The sequence below is a fragment of the Meleagris gallopavo genome, chromosome 1 (assembly GCF_000146605.3).
Source record: "Meleagris gallopavo isolate NT-WF06-2002-E0010 breed Aviagen turkey brand Nicholas breeding stock chromosome 1, Turkey_5.1, whole genome shotgun sequence".
NCBI classification, from domain to species: Eukaryota; Metazoa; Chordata; class Aves; order Galliformes; family Phasianidae; genus Meleagris; species Meleagris gallopavo.
Genome location: NC_015011.2, coordinates 26,010,871 through 26,025,023, shown reverse-complemented (window position 1 = coordinate 26,025,023; position 14,153 = coordinate 26,010,871). Strand labels below are relative to the sequence as shown.

The window sequence follows — 14,153 nt, the reverse complement described above, 5'->3', positions numbered from 1 at the left end:
GGGCATCACTGAGGAGGAAAATTGTAGATTTTTCAACTTTTACACTGAAATTTGCTTCACCAACGAGGGTTGTCAGATTTCTAAAGACTTGGAATACTTCTACTCTGAAATCCACTTGTGAATGAAGGAGGCAGGAAAAAAAAAGTTGCACAAACCTGAGCCAGAGCCAAACAAACACAGCTTGCTCAGTTAGGAAAGGGGAGGAAGTGGCAGAGTGGTAAAGTAGGGGGGGTTCAAGGATTTAACCTGGAAAGACAGTTAAACAAGAAGAGCTGGTATGAAATGATCACTTATCACTGCCCCAGGCAGCAGGAAGGCAGCAGGATGCCAGCTCTGAGCCCTGAGATGTCCCGCTATCCTGGGACCAGTGGCAGAGTTTCTGTCCCACCCTGTGCTCCCTAAGGGCTCTGCCACCTCTGTGTTCTGCTCCCACCTCGACAGAACTGTTTGCACTGCATACAGTCAGCCTTACAGCCCCAGCACCTGGGAAGGCTGTGGTATGGTATTTTTCCACTGTTTGCAGCTTTGTCTCCAGTTGTGAATGCTGGGAGCTCTTTTGGCCCTTTTGTGATCCTGTGTACATCCCTGCAGAGTGGTGTGAAGTACTGTCAAGCAGAAAGGCACTTTCTGCCCACTTAACCCAGATGTAGTAACTGTGCAGAGTCCACAGAAGCAGAGAACAAGTACACTGTGTTCTGAAAAGTAATTAGTCACTGTAAGCGAAATATCAGTGGAGCCTTTGAGGGAGAAATTGCTAAATGAATCAGTCTTGAAAAAGTACACCCATTTAATCAAGTGGATTTAAAAATCAATCTGGTTCATCTGGTGCAAATCTCTAATGTAGATTTCTGTTAATCCTTTTAACCCTTGTGTATATCAGTTTGGCTCGTGTCAGTAAGTTACTGACTGAGAGCAGGTTTAATAAAGAGCTTAGTTCCTGTGTTTTCAGTGATCCACTGCCCAACTCCTAAGTGCTTGGTACCTGAGCTGAAATGCAACTGGACTGCAAAGCATACAGGCTTCCTAAACAGAGAATGCAAAGAACTGATCACAGAATCAAAGAATCATAGAATGGCCTGGGTTGAAAAGGACCACAATGATCATCTAGTTTCAACCCTCCTGCTATGTGCAGGGTTGCCAACCACCAGACCAGGCTGCCCAGAGCCACATCCAGCCTAGCCTTGAATGCCTCCAATGATGGGACATCCAACAACACTGTTCCATTGTGTCATCCCCTGTATGTGAAAAACTTCTGAATATCTAACCTAAATCTCCCCTGTCTCAGTTTAAAACCATTCCCCCTTGTCCTATCACTATCCACCCTTGTAAACAGTCGTATCCCCTCCTGTTTATAAGCTCCCTTCAAATATTGCAAGGCCACAATCAGGTATCCCTGGAGCCTTCTCTTCTCCTAGCTAGTTCCCTCAACCTTTCCTCATAGGAGAGGAGCTCCAGCCCTCTGATCATCCTCCTCTGGACCCGCTCCAAGAGCTCCACGTCCTTCCTGTACTGAGGTCCCAGGCCTGGACACAGTACTGCAGATGGGGCCTCACAAGAGCCAAGCAGAGGGGGACAATCACCTCCCTCTCCCTGCTGGCCGCCCCTTTTTTAATGCAACCCAGAACACAGTTGGCCTTCAGGGCTGCAAGTGCACACTGCTGCCTCATGTCCAGCTGCTCGTCCACCAGGACCCCCAAGTCCTTCTCCGCAGGGCTACTCTCAAAAAGATCTTCCCCCAGTTTGTATAAATACCTGGGATTGCCCTGACCCGAATGCAGCACCACTTGGCCTTGCTGAACTTCATTAACTTTTCATGGGCCCACTTCTCCAGCCTGTCTCGGTCCCTCTGGATGGCCTCCCTTCCTTCCAGTGTATCAACTGCACTGCTCAGCTTACTGTCGTCTGCAAACTTGCTGAGGGTGCACTCGATGCCATCGACTATGTCATTGATGAAGATATTGAAGAGCACCACGCCCAAGACTGAGCCTTGGGAGCTCACTTGTGGTCACACTTGTGACCAACCTCCACCCTGATGGTCTGAGAGGGCTTTAGACCAGCCCGTGTACAACAGGAATCTCCTCCAAATTAGGGGCAGGGGCTGGTGAGCACAAGGGCACACCTGGGCATTTGACTCTTTCTGGAGTGTAACTGCAAAGTCTACCAAAAGGGATGTAAAGCTGTATCAAAGGCTCAAAAACCCATTGCTGGATGTCCTAAAACATGCATCATTTTACAAATCTTCTCTTCTGACTTGTGCTCCTATTTTCTGTATAACTGTCTAGCACATGAAGCCTGTGTGCAGGGTACAGGGATGTGCCTGGGCTCATGGTTTCCTCAGCCTTAAACTGGCTTCTGGTAGCTGCCCACTTCTCTAGGAGAGATTCCACCTGTTCCCTCTGCAGGTGTGGGGCTACCAGGGAGCAGAGACCACCATCACCACAGGTCTGTGGAGCAGAAAAGTGAGAGTCTAGGAGGGTAGTAGAGTGGCAGAGAAGTTCTCACTTCATAACAAAATCATGGTTTTTCAGACAGTGACTGTGAAACAACATGTGACACAATATGTTTTCAGGGGACAGGTGGTTCTTCAGAGGCACCTGCCTCTTTCCATGTACTGCACTGCGTCTTATTCTACACTACCTTTCAGGCACAAAGAGGCTACAGATTGCATTTTAACATAGTCCCGAGTTTCTTCATGCAGACTGAGCTTTGAGGCTTTGTCCATGCAGACATTTGGAGCTGCCCTTTCACATACCACTTCATGCTGTGCTTTCCCTCTGTGAAGTTAAGTCTGCTTCTAGGCAGCTGAGAGGAAGGGAGTGTGCAGGAAGGGAAGCACAGGGCAGAGCAGGATTGCTGCTTCCTGATCTCTGGTTCTTCGTGTACGTGTCTGAAGCACGCAGTCAGGAAAAAGGTAGGACTGAAAGGGAAGAAGGCAACAAGGTCAACTTCACACTGCACCAAGCACATCTGCAGAATTTCTGGTCAGAATGGATGAGGCGCCCAAGTGATTAGCTGAGGAGTTTACAGGAATATTTGGCCTTCAAGGAGAAAGTAAAACTCTTTTGATTATTGTAAGCATGCACTACCTGACCTCAGCAAAGCAGTCTGATTGCTGTTTTCATCAAGCTCATGAAGTTTTGCTTAGAGACCTGCTTGGAGGAAGCTGGATTAGGCTGGTGTCTAATTGAGTTACCTGAGTCTAATTCTGTTGTCATAATTGCCAGGGGGAAGCAGAAAGGGCTTGTTACCAATTAAGATTTTAATGTTTTTAATTTTAGAGAGCTTGAAGGGTATATGTGGTCTAAGAAATCTATCTAATTGATAGAAAAACAAGTTAAATATCTTACTGCCTCAAACTCTAGTTGTATTCTCCATCCAGGGAATTCAGTTTTCTATTTTTACATTTGACAGGTCAGGCCTTTGCAGCCTGCAGGAAAGCTGGAATAGCCTTGTAATGAGAAGCTGACGTCCTAGCTGCCTCTCTGCTGCTCTACAATGAGGGCCAGGTGACGGATGAAAGGGGAGGCACCTTTTCTGCAGAAGAACAGCTATATCTTATGTTTCCGACTCTGTGACATCAGTGCTCCTGTCTTCTAAAAGTCCATCTGATGTCTTCTGGCACAAAGAATAACAAAAGAAGAAAACAGCTAACCAGAAATGAACAATAAGGACTGAAAGACTGTTTAATGCTTCTTTGCTCTTTACTGAGCTGAGATTCTAGCAATTGTATGAGAAATACTATTAAAAATGCTTGCTATAAGCTTGTGTCCCATTCATGTTTGCAAACTGCAGCTTGTGACAGAGCCCAAGCACAGAATACTGCACAACTACACAGAGTGCTGCTAAAATCTGGCAACCCTGTCTTCTCTGACAGATGCAGACTGGTGGTGAACTGAGTGGCTGCTCTAAGATAACACTCAAGATGCTTGTAATAATGGGGGGAAAAAAGTGATTAAGTATTAAGCAAGCTCCTATTAATTCTTTTTAGATTTCTCTTACAGTTTTTACATGAGAGAGAGAATTTGAATGACTACTGATGCTGTAAACTGCTATCTCTCTAGTTATATAAGGTGTAATTAGCCTAGTAGGTTTCTTTTTGCCCGTGCTAGCTTTCCAGATGCTAAGGCTCCTTCCAGCAAGTTAGCAGCGACTCCCTAAAGAGCAAAATGACAGTTTACAAAAGAAGCCAGAGTTCGATTTCCCAGAGTCTGACACAGTGCAGGTCCATCTTTGTGATCTGCTGGGACTCTGCTCGTCTGACCCAGAGGGCAGAGCATCATCTATCCATCTTCAAGAACAAGGCGATGGCATCAAAGCAGAGCTCCGCTTTCTTAATGGCTTCTTTGAAGCCGCAGCAGCAGAGAAGGCAAAGTACAGCAGCTCCCTCTCTCCTTCTGAAGAAAAGACAGCACAGCATGGCTCTCTAGAAGCGACATATATAAACGCAGATAAATGAAACATAATTTTATGGAATATGCTGCCCTTGGGGAGTTCCTATTTCTGCTGAGTGACCTTAATCGTCACTGAAGTTTTAATTGTAAAGCTGCACTCTGCTTTTGATGGTGCTTTCTTTGAGTGCAGGTGGAGAAATTTTTTGCTGCCTCCTCTACCTCTCCAGTCCTTGTGTAGTAACTTGTACAAGCAGAAATTGATGCCTCCCTCAGTACCTCCATGATTTTCATGTAAAGGAATATGCCATGTGAAAACAACTGAGAAAACAGTGAGTAAAGACTAGATGAGGCTCTATAGCTCTCCAATTGATTATGAAGCTCATTTAGGCTATATTCATACTGTTTTGGTGATCTATCTGTAAAAACAGCAAGTAAGTAATCTAGTATATGTGACTGCCAAAACAGACATTCACTGAAAATTGAAAAGTGTTGGTGAAACATATTATTGAATTCTTGTCTTAATATATGCAAGTTTACTGCCTGATTTACATCAATGCAATTAAGTTGAAAAAAATCCCAGTGAAGACACGTGATCAATCTGTTGGAATACTTCATTTTTAAATTCAGACAACTGGTGGCAAGCTACTTACTAACAAATTTTGAAATGTGAATAATTGTTAAAATGAATATTTGTATAGTTTTGTATAATATATTGAGAAAAATCACCATTGTTTGCAACATATTTCAAAGCAGAAGGAGAATAAATTAATTCCATGTTATATGCCTTATAAAAAAGCCCTTGGCCCTAATACACATTTCATACTGCTCTTTTTTTTAGTGATAAGACATACCTAAATTAGAAATGATATAAGGAACTTCAGGGAATGTTCTTCTAAGTGCTTTGCCTTAAGAAATGAGTACTAAAGCATCAACTTAAAGAACTTCTGCTCTTTAGTGTAGGTCTGCTCAGTTTATATTCAAAGATAAATCAGCTGCTGATAGTCCTCTCACCAAATCATAATTTTCTGTATATTTTTGGTATCATGTTTACTCATTAATAGTGATTTATTATCCCACAGTTAAATGGTTAGAACTTCTTTTCAGAACTGAAGAAAACGATCACTTTTCTCCCTGATTGTGTTTCAACCTGGTATAGCCTACTGATTAAATGCAGAAATACACTGCTTGTTCAAAATGACCTCTTGAGTTATATTTATACCTGCAGACTTTAGTCTGATTGAGCTACCGTTTGCCTGAGGTGCAAGTTACATAAAGGTCTGGGCAATAGCTCCTAGGTTGATCCAGAACCAGCCTTGTAAAGCCATCGTTTCAAGTAACAGCCAAGAAACTAGCTGCCCAGTGGCATCACAAGTACAAGATTACTTTGAATACTGTGATATTTGTATGCCAATGAAACATAATATTTCCGTGCTTTCCATAGCTTCATACATGTGGATACTGATGCACTGGCATACTGCATTTTAAAGTGGAGCTCCTAATGGCAGAATAGATGTAGCACGTATTCTTTTGTGAATTTAGTGCCCCAGCTTTACCTTCACTCGTGAAGCCTGAATGTGAAATAAGCCCACTAATTATTCGGTAATGTTATGCTTTCGTTTTTCTTTGAATACACCTAATTGTGCACTGAAAACAAAACCTACTTGTAATTTTATTGGGCTTTTGTAATTTGTTATTGACTTTTATAGACTATTCAGTAAACTCAAATTGCTTTTTGTCTTAATTGAGTCTTGTCTGCATTCTGCACTGGTCAATTTTCAGCCTACCATCTAAATTGCTTTGTTGTGCCCCAGTAAGACTGATGAGTTGATATGATGGTGTCTAACATTTATTTTATGCCTCATATTCCTCTCAGGTTGCACAGAAAAAATGATTTTATCATTAATGTATTTTGTAGTTGATGCTAGCGGATGCCAGTTTTCCAGAGTTAAATATAATGGGGAGAACAGTTTTTGGTCACAATCTTCCTACAAAGGTTTATTTTTTATCCATCACCTATTTCACAGGGAACTTGTCAGAAATCACCTTTAGGAACTGTAATGCTATTCTCAAGTTTGAACAGAGCATTGCAGTTTGCAGATGGGGGTGAGTTTTGTTGGTTCAGAAATCGGAGGTTGCAGGTGTCCAGTGGTACCATTTGCAGATCACTTAATGAACAAGTGTTCACATGCATCACCAGCTCAAGCCTCTCTCACTGCTGGGTCTGTTACTGGTTTTTGATGCAGTTAAGTAACTTCATTTATCTTATTCAAAGTAAATATTATTTAGTGGGTAATAGACATTTTAGATAGCCCTTCTGAATTACCAGAAAACTACTGATCCTTTTTCTAAAAAGACTACAACCTCATTTCTAACTTCTCATAGTTCTTAAGACATATTAATATGAAACTCAAAAAAGATACATCAGAGTACCTGTGTAGCAATCTTGCTGGTTCCATCTGATTCCCATAAAAATGATCCAGAGATTTATGAAGAGAGGTCTGCAGAGGTGGGTCACACACAGTTGGCTATAGAGACTTGCCTTCCTTGTTCTGCTCAGTTGCCTCCAGCCAAGTTCAGGTTATCTCCCTGGGCACTATGGGCATAAGGAGTCAGTTGTGGATAGGCCGTGGATTCAAGGCAGTCCAGCACCAGCCAGCTGAGCTACAGAACAGCTTAAGCCATACTGATGCCTATTTGACAAGGGGAAAACCTGCCATTCCTTCTGGTTAAGCTGTGCCCCCCCCAAGCAGCATGTCTTGTTGCCTGGGGTAGAGCATGGTGCACCTCAGTGTCCCTTACCCAACACCAGTGCACAAAAAAGAAGCTGTCTTTTTTTAGAGGAACAAAAGTGTGATCACATGGAGGAGTGGGGACTATACTGAAATTTTCTGTTTTCTCCTGCTTGGCTGCAATTCCATTCCAGCAGGGATGATAATCAGTGTTGTCTGTGGTTTCTACCTTCTGACACATCCCATCATCTGTGCATGATCTGAGCCTTGACTGGGTCTTTAAGCTCAATAGAAATCTGCATGTGAAAATTTCCATCTTTTGCCAGCTGTGGTTACACAGCAATGATCAGATCAGATCAGATCTCGACATCACCTTCTCTGCTTGTGGTGTTAAGTTTTCCTTTCTTGCTTTTGTTTCAGCTATTAAACCGTCAAAATGAGCCAGTGCTTTGTTAGTGTACTGAAGCTGTATTTGGAGTTCTGTGGGAATGCTTGTGTGAATGGCTTTTTTCAACTGTTAAAAATTGCAGAATGTATCTTTCAATTTCCTTCGCAGCATCTTTCACTACAAATCAGTTGGTGGTTGCATGGCTGTGTTCTTTCACATCTTGTTAGGAAACATAAAAAATGGAAAATCATACAGTAATAACTTGTTCACCAAAACTAAACTCAAAGAGCTCCATATATAACATTGAAATATTCTTAGAAGTACTATCAGATCTGTATATTCACGAACTAAGAATATACACATTTTTAAATTGGTGCAGACAAAAAATACATTTTTTTCATGTTTATATGTTCCTGCAGAAACAAAATGAAGCACTGAAAGTATCATTATTAACGACGTATAAGCAGGTATAGAGGTTATATTTGTGTGGCCCAAAAATAGAATTGAAAAGGAGACCTAATTTTATAGTGCTGATATGGAAGCAACTCATATCCACTTTTCTTTGGCAGTCACCATCTTTATGTAGATTCATTATGAAGTTACTAAAACAACACTGTCTTATCCAACAAGGTTAAAACTGAGAAAATATCTAGGCTTTGTAATTACTACCGGGCATTTTAATAGGGTATAAATATACACAAAGTCATCACAGGAACAAAGCCAGCTATCCTATAAACCAGTCTAATGTACTGGTGAGTTACATCTGTGGATTTTATAGGTCTTGTCATACGCAAGCTCAAATTAAAACAACTTGTCTTTCTATAATTAATATGTCAAAATATATATGAGAAACTGAAATGCAAATGTAAGAGCAGAATTTGAAATACTGTTCTAAATTTCTGTTACTCTTCTGAGAAAAAGTATTTCATGAAAATGTTGTTTAGTCTCTTGTTTCTTGCATTACTATGGATTTTGTGTAAATATGTAGTCATCTTTTTCCACACCACAGGAAATTTGTACTCCCAGTATGTGTGCTCCTGCCTGAATACCATTTTGGTTGAGACTGATTTGGTTTTGAAGTTGATTGGTAGCTTTTGCAAGTACGTGCATCTTTTCTGTACTTTGCTTGTCCAATTTTCCTCTGTGACTGCTGACCTGCGGTCTATAAGTAAGACCACTTTTGAGCTATTTACTTAATTGCTGATCATTAATGATAATTTCCATCTAAAAATAAATGAAGATGATTCTGTTTGGCTAATTATCACTTCTTACTAAATATATGTATATATATTTAAGTGAGAAATAAGATATTGTATTGTTTTTTTGAAAAAAACATTTTTTGTTTTAAATCAGAGATCATTTCTCTGAGTCAAATAACACCTGTTAATGTCTTACTCCAGGGTTTGTTACTGCAAGTAGAACACTTACTCCTCTGCCTATTAACAAATTTCAGCTCTGTCATGCATTTTCCTTAAGTATATAATGCTGACTTGATACAAAATTAGTGTGGGGCTAGAAAAAGAAGCCATGAAAAAATTGGCCCTATTTAAATAGTTGTTGTGAGGATATTAATTTTTCTAAGTACTGAATGAACAAGCACTCTCTTAGCGCTTATTCACATCTTTATTTCTGACTGGATTGCTTCTGTCTATTGAGCTTTATAAAGGATTGAACAAAACTTAAATACCAGTTGCATCTAAACTGCATAAAAATATTTGAGTAAATAAAAAGATAAAAAAGAATGTGTAGAAATAAATACTGCAGGAGCCACTAGGTTTTTAGAGGATTTTTTTTAGTACAGGATCTATTTTTCAATGGAGTATTAATGTACAGTTTTAGCTAACTATCCTCAGACATCTTTTTGTTATTATCTCCTCTGCTCAGTGACAGCATGTGCAGCTGTCTGTGATAGAATAGTGCTAATTCTGCCTTTATTCCTGAGAATCTCAAACTTATTGACTACCTGTGGCATTCATTCACTATCTGGTATTCTGGAACTTCCCCTGTCGAATGTCTCAAAGGAGAGGTTCTTCATTGGCCCCTAAGGATGGCAGTGTGATATAGAATCACAGAATCACAGAATGGCCAGAGCTGGAAGGGACCTCAAGGATCATGAATCTCCAACCCCCATGCCACATGCAGGGTCACCAGCCTCCCCATTTAATACTAGACCAACTATATACTATTGGACATGGAGGCTGAGAAAGCCTGACAGATCTCATTCTTCAATCTGCTTGAATTTCTATTGGCTTCTCATCTTCCCCTCTCAAACAACTGGGATTAGAGAGAAGCCACTGAAACAGAGCTGCAAAGTCAGGAGTTTATGGTGCTTTAATTCAAATGTGCTGAAGTACAGGGATACACCTTTTGCTAAAGGTAGCAATTAAGGAAAGAAAATAGCTTAAAAAAAAAAAAAGATAAATAACTGATGTATGGGGAAACCTGTGAAATGATTGATCTGCTCAGCCCATGTTGCTGCAAACAGGAAAGCTCTCTGAAAGAAGTTACAAGAAGTTACAAGAATGCTTGCTTGTCTTGCTTGAGGATTTATAGTCGTACACCTTGTTGCAGCATGTGAACTCCAATAATACTGTTTTGTTCAATTGATTCTTTTGCACTGTTATGTCTTGCTTTACCAATAAATTAAACAGAAAATAGCTGGGATTTTAAGAAGTTCACATCTCTCTGTGAGCAACTAGAGCAGAAAATCTTTGTAGTAATTGACCTGCTGAGACTAATTCAAATATTCAGTGGCTCTAATGTCTTCTGCCTTATTTCACCAAAGCCGAATACAGCAGTCTTCAGGAGTAATTAGAGGAACTGCTGTTTTTTCCAAGCAATTATTTTTGGGTAAAGGTAGAGAGACAGGGAGAAGAGAGGCAGTAAAGACATACTTGAGCTAAGATAATCAATTGTTTTGTTACAAATATTCAGGGTGAATCTGTTTTGTGTTAAAAAGGAGTTGTTGCACTTGCTTTACCACAACATCCTTTGTAAGAGTCAAAACTGCTGGAACACTTTGTGTTGGATGCCATGTTTTTGGCTGCTGCTATGAATTGTTTGTATACCTGCTTTTATGACTTTCTACAATCCCTAAATAGAGCAGGATTTGTAGCTGTTTATTTGTGTACGTGGTACAAGGTCACTAAGCTGCATGTGCACAAAAGCTCCTGTTTCAGATATCTTGCAACTGCAGAAGGGAAAGTCACATCACCTATGCTTCTCATGCATGGTATTTAAACATGAGATACAGGAAATCTTACCTTTTCTCTAGAATTTGATACCTAAAGCCAGTTACGCTTTTCTCTGTTCCTCATGAAGTTACATTTACCATATTCGTTGCTGTCTCTCCTGGCAGCACTGATGGGGCTGAGGGGCCTGAGTCTGCTGGGCACCAGCTTCCTGGAGTCAGCCATGGAGTCGGAGGCCTCTCCCGCCTCTCACATCCCAGTGAGCTTTGAGGTGACGCTGTCCCTCAGGAGTTGAGTGGTGGAGAAGGGGTGACGTGGGGAAGCTCTGCCTGCCACATGTCATCTGAGGACACTGTGAAGGAGCCCTCGGCTGTCCCCACAGGGCTATCTCTGGCCTCATGTCAGTGTTCCGTCAGCACACTGCTGTCGTTGGTGATAGCAGGGGCTGACTTCTGCCTCCAAAAGTGCGTGTGAAGCATTTATGACAAGAGCAGCTGACAAGACCTTCATTAGCTTTTGTCAGTGGCCTTATTATACTGAGTTTGGTGAGCACTGGGTCTGTCCCTGAACATGAACCCCTGTCCTCCTTACCCCAGGGCACTGCTGTCAAACAAACTGAACGCACTACTGAGTGGCTCAGTACATCTCATAGGCATGAAGCCCCAGGCCTAGGGCTGTGGTCACCAAAATGATCCTTCTTGCAGCTGTGGCACACATGCGGATCTGAGGTTATGCTAGCCCCTTTAGCTCTACAAGGGTCCCCAGCCCTGGCTCCAGGCTGCCCATGTGTGCTAGCCTTGACCCCTGCCTCAAAGACTTCTTTGGAGTTTCTGCTCCTACTTGAGACACCAATCCCTTCCTTTACTGTCTGCAGTTTTTTTTTAAATCATCATTCCTCGGTCTCTGACCTCCAAATCGTTCTGTTTTAGGCCTTCTCAGCCACTGAATGCACAGGCTGCAGCTGGAAGCATGACTCAGACTCTCTCAATGCAATGCCTCAACCAGTTTGTACTCCAGTGCACTTCAAGGCACAAGTCTGTAAGGTCAAGGTTTTAGACACTGGTTTGATGCGCCTGCAAGGCAGAGGAGCCACTGCTAAGGGCATCAGATTCTAGAGAAAAGATAAGATTTCCTGTACCTCATGTTTAAATACCATGCATGAGAAGCATAGGTGATGTGACTTTCCCTTCTGCAGTTGCAAGACATCTGAAACAGAAGCTTTTGTGCACATGCAGCTTAGTGACCTTGTGCCACATATACAAATCAGCTTTGCCTGCCCATTGTTAGTCTTTATGCCTGCAACAGTGGCTCTTCCAGATTTTTACAGTAAATCAGACATCTGCTAGAGACTGTCCCAGACTGAATAATATGTCCTAAAACAGAGACTGTGTTTAATATGCAAAGTATTTACTGCTCCAAGAGATTAGAGAGGGTTAACCTTTGCTAAGTAACACTCAACCTGATACAATTCACCACAAACTTTCTCAGTTTTTGAGAGTCTCAAATTCCAACTTGTGTCCAAGGCGAATCTGGACACATGGTCCCGATCAATTTCAGGTGGGGATTGGGATTGTTCAAATTCTTTGTGCTTGATATCACACGTCACAATGAGTAAACGTTTTTATCATGAAAAGGGACCAAGAAGTGAATGGAAGAGGAGACAGAGGTGATGTAGTTACTCAGGTGATGTGAAACAGCCAGCTGATTTTGCAGTGATTCAGCTCTATTTATAATGAGCTTCTCTTTACCGTATGTAATTTGAACCTCTGTTTCTTTATACTTATCCCCATTTCATATGATATTTTTGGCTGATCTTGGCTTCCCTTCACCATGTTTTAATCCAATGGGTCAGCATTATCTACACGTGTAAACCTGACAGATTTTCAGAATTGTAATTCCTAGAAAGGGCAGCACACATCACATTTTTCTTGCAAAGCCTTCCCATCCCTGAGCTGAGCAGAGGAGAGCAGTTTTCCTTGAGTCATGTGGAAACACAGAGACAGAAGGTCATTGGTGTGCTGATATCCGTAAAGCACCCTGCACTGTACTGAAATGCTGCAAAGAGAGAGGTTTAAGAAGGAACAGAAAAGTTGAGGCTAAGGCAATTCAGTTGTAAGAAAAAAAATCAAAGACATTCATTCCGCTGCTCATAAATGGTTTCTTTTCATTTTCCCTTATAAAATATACCTCACTTCATTTTTTATTGTCTTCCTCAGCTCCTTATGAAATCCACAGACACTCCTCATTTCCTCCTGTCAAACAGAAGGTGACATACAGAACAGTTAAGGATTTTTGTTCATAATAAGCGACAATGTTTAAAAGATAAAAAAAAGGCTCCATTTTAAAGTAGTTTGTAGAATGAGAGGACAGTCTGGTGTCTTAAAGAAGCCAGGTCTTAATTTGTAGAGAAGTAGAAGCTTTTTCTTCTTTATAACTGTGAAATAAATTATACCACTCATGGATTTTGATTTTCAGTATTAACACTTGCTGTGGAATCTAATCTACTTTCTATTGTCTCAACCCAAGATGATTAGCGATATATCATTAGCTAAGACATTTTTTTTGCTATTAGAAAAGCTGTCCTCAGTGAATACAACCCTTTCTCGATGAACTCACTCTCAGTAGCACCCTGGCTCAGGCTGCCTGTGCCTTCTGATACTCCAAAACCAATTACAGAGCTGTCAGCAACAGACAGGCTGTGAAACAAATCTGCACATGTACTGGTAATTTCCTGCACCTTGATACATCTTAACAGGGTTGGCTGTTTCAAAAACCCCCATGTCTGACCTGAAAGGCCAATTTTACTTATTTTTCACTTAACGTCAAGTCTTAAACAGCTCAACATGTTAGTAGCAGCTTAAACAAAGCTATAATGACGATATGTAGAAAATAATATTCCAACTGATAGATCAGTCCAAAATATGTTTTTCAGCACAGTTATGAACATTTTGAGATGTGTTTTCTTCTCAATTTGAGCACAAAAAGGGGAAAAATCACTAAACTTGAAGTAACCTTGTGTGAATGGCAGATGAGATGCAAGTTAAACATGTTGCAATAAATAAATACACACTTTGGGTTCTATAATTTTCCATTGCATTAATTTGTCTGAATATATTTAGATCACTAATTTAGACTGGAAATTAAGGCTGTTTATGGCAACTGCTGTATGGTGGTGGAAATATCGTTCGATGTGCTGCATTTTATAACCATGTCATTGACTTTTGAAAACTGCTTCAAAGTTAAATGCACAAAATTACTTTGGCAAAATATTTTACCATACAATTAAAACATAAAAGACGAAAGGTTAAAGAAGTTAAAGGTCTTGCATATTTTATGCATAAGATTTAATTTTTCTAAGAGCAATTTAACTGACCTGGAATTACTTCTATAGAAAGACACAGTCTGATGTAGTCAGACTATGTTACAGAAATCTTGCTTTCTCTCTTTAGTTTTA

The 14,153-nt window shown here is 40.8% G+C and overlaps 1 long non-coding RNA gene across 1 annotated transcript; it reads right to left on the bottom strand.

The window, feature by feature from the left end:
- Positions 1–1,911: 1,911 nt before the first annotated feature.
- On the bottom strand, positions 1,912–11,846 carry LOC104909608. The gene is made up of 3 exons (XR_792458.2): positions 10,772–11,846; positions 6,822–6,984; positions 1,912–2,917 (listed from the first exon to the last, which is right to left on the bottom strand). It is a non-coding gene; the product is annotated as an uncharacterized LOC104909608 (long non-coding RNA).
- Positions 11,847–14,153: the final 2,307 nt, after the last annotated feature.